Source organism: Penaeus monodon, chromosome 1 (genome assembly GCF_015228065.2).
Source record: "Penaeus monodon isolate SGIC_2016 chromosome 1, NSTDA_Pmon_1, whole genome shotgun sequence".
NCBI classification, from domain to species: Eukaryota; Metazoa; Arthropoda; class Malacostraca; order Decapoda; family Penaeidae; genus Penaeus; species Penaeus monodon.
Genome location: NC_051386.1, coordinates 45,276,957 through 45,283,443, shown reverse-complemented (window position 1 = coordinate 45,283,443; position 6,487 = coordinate 45,276,957). Strand labels below are relative to the sequence as shown.

Sequence of the window (6,487 nt, the reverse complement as noted above, 5' to 3'; positions counted from 1 at the left end):
CCCCTTTAGTCTTCATTTTGGGTGATAACTATTGGTAAAGAGTGATGAGCGCGCTGACAAATGGTGATTATTCCGGAGTTGGGCATCGTGGGTGATGTAGCTTAGTGATGAAGTGATGGCCGATGTGATGACGGGTGCTCGTGTGGGGGTGTGGTGGTGATGATAATGATGGTGACTGATGCTGACTGTAGTGATGGCAGAGGTGATGAAGGTGGCTGCTGCTGATTGTGGATGCGGTGGTGGTGAGGATGATGGTGATTACCGATGATTGTGGTGGTGCTAGTGATAGTATATGATGGCGAATAATGCAGATTGAGATGGTTCTGGTGATGATAGTGATTTGTGCTGATCGCTGTGTGGTGGTGATGGTGATTGATGGTGATTTCAGTCGTGGTGATGATGATAGTGATGATGGCGATTGTTTGGCGGTTGGTTTAGTGGTGATAGGCACATCGATAATGGTTTGTAACTTGAGCCGATGTAAATATTCTATTAAGTTAAAGAAGGCCCATAAGTAGAAGCGATCAAATAAATGTGCCGACGGGGGATGAAGGGGAGGGGGTGGGGAGAGGACGGGAGGGGCAGAGGGAGGGGATGGGGGGAAAGGGAGAGGAAGGGAGGGGGGGAAGAGTAGAAGAGGAGGGGTGGAAGGGAAGGGAGGGTAGGTAATAGTAGGGGGAGTAGAGGAGGGGTATGGGAGGAGAGAGAGGGTGGGGGTGGGGTGGGGGGAACTATCACGTAAAATTACATTATTTCCTGAATAGGTGAGAGTGGGGCGAGTGGGGGAGCTTGACGGGGAGTGTGCAGCGGCGTCGAGGGTTAGGGAAGGGAGAAGGGCGGGAAGTGGGGAGTAAGGGTAGGGTGGAAGTGGGGAGAAGGGAGTTTGGAGTAGGGAGTGGGGAGTGGGGAGAAAAAAGTGCGATAAAGGGAGGTTAGAGAAAGGGAGGTTCAAGAGGGGAAGGCAGAAGTGGAAGGTATACTGAAAGAGAAGATAGAGCGAAAGAGGGGAGAAGAGGATCAGGCATAGAGAGGGCAAAGGGAGAAGAGGGAGGTGGGAGTAGAGAGAAATAGGGAAGGGGAGAAAACAGGGGAGAAAAGAGAGAGGGGAGGACACAGGGGAGATAAAACAGTGTAGGAGGGGAGGAGGAGAGGGTCGGAAGGGGGAGTCAGAATAAAGGGGGAAAGGAGAGGGGAGGAGAGAGAGGAGAGCCAGAGCAGAGGGGAGGGGAGAGGGAAAGAGAGAGAGGGGAGACAGAGTGGAGGGGGAGGGGGGAGGGGAGGGAGGGCGAGGATCGATGGATGGGTGTGCAAGGCGCAGGATCAAAGCAACAAGTCCAGGGTGAGAGCGGGAGGAACTGGCAGCCACACGCGGCACAGTGCCACTAGTGAGGGCCCCACTCGTGCCGCCGCCGGGTCACCTTCTTCCTTCTCCTCCTCCTCTCCTCTCCACCTCTCCTCCTCTTCTCCATTGCTTCCTCCATCTCCTTCTCCCTACTCTGACGCTCTTGCTTCTGCTACTTGCAGGGGACGGAAGCTACTACTCTCTTTCTCTCGTTTTACCTTATCTGGCGTCTTTCGTCTACACATCTCTTCCTTTCCTGCCTCTTGATTTTTATCCACGCTTTCTTACTTACGGCACTTTGTTCCTCTATCCCTCTCTTTCTTCCCCTCTTCCTCTCCCTTCCCGCTCCATCCCGATCAACGTCGACGCCAGCGACACCTCGCTCGCCGCCCGAACGTCGGTCTGATTGTGCCTCCCACTTCGACTCTTCGTCTCTCCGCGGTCGCTTCTTCTCCCTCTCCCTCGATGTTCGCGCCACTTCTACTCTGCCTCCCCCTTCCTCCATCCCCTTCTGCCTCGCCTCCGTCTGCGCCTCTTCCTCTGGCCTCGTTCTCTCTCCGCCGATAGCTGACCGTATCAGCAGCAGCAGTGAGAGTGTGTGTTTTTCAAGACAGCCAGTGCGTGGATACACCTGGGCAGTGTCGGCGGCGGTGGTGGTGGTGGGGAATACAGTATGGGTGAGCTCGATTTTAATACCGCATATTTCCCTCTTTTAATTTTTTTTCTATCTCTCTTCCTTCTCTACTTTCTCCGCTACATCACGCCTTCCTGTGCAACCGTCGAGAGGTGTGCGCGGGTGTGTGTATCCCACGCCCAGGTGGGGTTCCCACCGCCCAAAAATCATCCAGCAGCTGCTGGCAGTGTTGTCCAGACAAGGACTTTCCCTTCGCCCCGCCATCACCAGCTCGTCAGCAAGTCCCAAACACCATCAACGACACATAACACACCCGGGAGGTTAACACACAGCCTGAATCTTGTATCTCACGTATCCCTCTCGTGTGAATGGCTCACGAATCGCTTATTCAAAGCCACACACACACAAAAAGCCATCACTGGTAACAATATCGTCAACGCTAACTGCCTCCATCAACACCGGCGCTGTCTCTCCTCTCTTCGCCGTCCAACAGCCGTTATGGCCGTTAAAACCGTTACAGCCATAGTCTGTCGGCGCCATCCCGCTGTCGCTGGTTTCACCGCCAGCAAACAACCACTCCACTCCAAAGGCTGTGATTAGAGAGAGAAAAAAATAGACAAAACCAAAAAAGAAAGAGAAAGAAAAAGAGGTAAAGAAAGAATAATAATCATCAGTCAGTGGTGCTGTTGCCTCGACGCTATAGATCTCCGCTGAGGCTCCGTAACTCTATGCACGCCGCTCGACACATTTTTCATTTTAGTTTCTCTTTAGCTCCCTCTTTTTTGTTTTAAAAGGGTAGGAGGACCCGGTAACATTTTGGTAAAGAGTATTCTTGATTTTTCCCCTTCCTTTTTCGGCTCCGTTCGACTTTTTGGGGGATGTCAGGTCCCTATTGAAAGAAGGGGAAAAATATATACCTATATAAAGGAAAGAGGACGCAGTTCATAAGGCTCAAAGGCGCACGAGGGGGAAGTTCACTTTGATCTCTATAAGCAAGCAAGCAAGTAAGAAATCAAGTCGAAAAGCAGTCTACAAACGTAAGATCCAAGCGAGGTTTACAACAGGCGTAATGATGAGGAGCAGCAGCAGTTTTCAAGCAGGTGATACGAGCCACTCACCGCTAAACGCACATACGCTCACATACACACTTACACACAAAGCCCCCAGAAGAGACACAAACAGAAACGCAACATCTGCGACAGCTGCTACACCAAAGGCAGGCAGGTGGTTGGCGGCGAGAGCAGGCAGGTGGAGGAGAGCTCGCCTCCATATCAGCACCGCCGCTACATCGAGCTCCGACTCTGGCGCGCGCGGCAAACGAAAAAAGGTAAGTGTCCCCAAAAATTGTTTTCCCTTATTTTTCTTTGCATTGCGTTTGTGTTATGTTTCATTGTTCTGTGCTATCGGGTTGTAGTTCATGATTTAGATTCAACTTTCGGATGATAATGTTTAGTTAGGGAAACGTAACAGAAGTGCAAGGAGAGCGAGACAAAAAAGGAAAAATGTACCATCACTTATCGGAAGACAAGACTGCGTAAAAGATTTAGCGAAAAATATCGCGGTATTATCTCAGCAATCGGCTTTCCTTTTTTTTTTTATCTTTGAACACACACATACAAAAATGATTGATAAAAAAAGGAACGGAGCATTACTTAAAAAAGAAGAGGAGGAAAAGAGAAACTACTTCAGAATGATAACAAACAAAACAAAATCAAGCAAACTCGTTCGCTTTAGTCTTGTCCGCGATGCCATACCTAACGTGGCAAAGTCAGACCAATTACTTCCACGCGGAGAACACTAGCAACAGGTTCGCATTCGGCGAAAGTAGAGAGAAAGGAAGCGATGTGGAGAGGAAGAAAAAATTAACAAAGGCGGGGAAAGGGGAAGGTAGGAATAGAAATAAGGTAATAAGTAGAGATAAGTATACCATAAAGAGAGAGAGAGAGAGAGAGAGAGAGAGAGAGAGAGAGAGAGAGAGAGAGAGAGAGAGAGAGAGAGAGAGAGAGAGAGAGAGAGAGAGAGAGAGGGGGGGGGGAGAAGGAGAGGGGAGAAAGAGAGTGGAGACAGAAGAGAGAGACAGAGGAGAGACAGAGGAGAGAGGAGAGGGGGAGAGAGAGAGGTGAGAGAGAGAGGTGAGAGAGAGAGGAGAGAGAGGGAGGAGAGAGAGAGTGAGAAAGGGAGAGAGAGTGAGAGAGAGAGAGTGAGAAAGAGAGAGAGAGTGAGAAACAGAGAGAGATGAGAGAGAAGAGAGAGAGAGAGGAGAGAGACGAGAGAGAGAGATGAGAGAGCAGAGAGAGAGAGAGGAGAGTAGAAAAAGAGAAAAGAAGAGAGAGAGAGAGAGAGTGAAGGAGAGAGTAGAGAAAGGATGAGAGAGAGAAGAGTGAGAAGAGTGAGAGAGAGAGAGTGAGAGAGAGTGGGGGAGAGAGAAGAGAGAAAGAGAGAGAGAGAGAGAGAGAGAGAGTGAGAAGAGAGAGGAGGAGAGGAGAGAGAGAGATTAGAGAGATATATTAAGAATATTAAATATATTAAAATTTATTAAATAAATTAAATATATTAAATATTATATTAAATATATTAAAAACTGAAAGAAAACTAGCGAGGGAATTAAAAAAAATAAGAACACTTTTGGGAAATGATAGATTAATGAATAAATAGATGAAAAGAGAAAGAATAACGACTAAAACTGAGATAATGTGATAGACACCAGTGCCAGCCAGAGTACGGCCCACCACCCTCAAAAACCAAGCCTAAAAACCCACTCAAAAACACACACTCAAACCACACACCAACAAATCAAAAAACACACATCAAAAACACACCTCAAAAACCCCACCACACACTCAAAAACACGCCCCTTACGCACACAATCAAACACACACACCACCACAACCACACAAACCCCCCACAAAAACACACACACACTTCATATACCCAGAAACCTCACATTTTCACACACACACACACACACTCGTAAATATGTATATATAAAATATATATAATATATATATATATAATATATTATATATTAATATTATATATAAATATTGTGTTTTTGTGTGTGGTGTGTGTTGTGTGTTTTATATTAATAAAATTTTTATTTTAATATTTTTTATAATTTTCTATATATATTATTTTATATTTGTGGTGTGTATATAATTATTTATTATAATATATTATATAATATATATATTTTTATTTTTATATATTATTATTATATATTATTTTATTTGTAGTACATATATATATAATATTATATTTTATATATAAATTATCTATTATTTTATATATATTTACTTATATATTATATATTTTTAATTTAATTTAAATTATAAATAATGTATATATATTTTTAATATATATATTAAAAATAGATATATTTTTATTTTTTGTATTTTTGTATATTAGTATAATTACATTTTTAATTTATATTAATTATATTATTAAATTTTTAAATATATTTTATAATATTTTATATTTTATTATTTAAATTCTCTTTATTATAATTTATATATATATAATATTATATTTTATATATAATATAATTGTATATTTGGACCTATATATATATTTAAAAATATATTTAATTTTTAAATATATATATTTATAAATTATTATTATAAAAATATGTGTGTGTATGTGGTGCGTGTGTGTGTGGTGTGTGTGGTGTGTGTGTTACACACCACCCCACAAAATACACAAACCGCCAAAACACAAAAAACCCCACACACCACACAAAAACCACACAACAAAAAAGCACACACCCCAACCCCAAAAAACCCCCACCACCACCCACCACCAACCCCCCCACACCAAAACACACACACACCCACACACACCCCCCCACCACCCACAACACACACAAACATTTTAATAAAATATATATATTTTTATATATATATAATTAATATATTAAAACTACACAGCATATACATTATATATATATTATTAATATATATTTTTATATATATTATTATTATATATAATATATTATATTTTAAAATATTATATATATTAAAAATATATATGATATATTAATAATATATAATATATATTTTTATATATATATTTATATATATATATATTATTTTTTTTTATTCGTGTGTGTGTGTGTGTGTGTGGTGTGTGTGTGTGTGTGTGTGTTGTGTGTGTTGTGTTGTGTGTGTGTGGTGTGTGTGTGTGGTGTGTGTTTGACACACACAACACACAAAAACACAAACCCCACCAACACTCTATATATATTATTATACACATATATAAATTAATATATATATATATAATAAAATTTTATATAATGTATTATATATATAGATATGTGTGTTGTGGGTTATAACACTCTACCACAAACACACACAACCACACAAACACACAAAAAACAAAACACACACACACCCCAAAACACACCACACACACCACCCCACCCCACACACACCCACAACACAAACCCCACAAACACACACAACACACCAAAACCAACACACCCACACATATTATATATATATTAATATAATATT

General features: G+C 42.1%; 1 long non-coding RNA gene across 1 annotated transcript in view; it reads left to right on the top strand.

Moving 5' to 3' along the window:
- Positions 1-1,292: 1,292 nt before the first annotated feature.
- LOC119572920 overlaps positions 1,293-6,487 on the top strand; it is a 101,270-nt gene continuing 96,075 nt past the window's right edge. The window contains exon 1 of the long non-coding RNA XR_005228742.1: positions 1,293-3,303. This is a non-coding gene — a long non-coding RNA (uncharacterized LOC119572920). The remainder of the gene's footprint in view (positions 3,304-6,487) is intronic.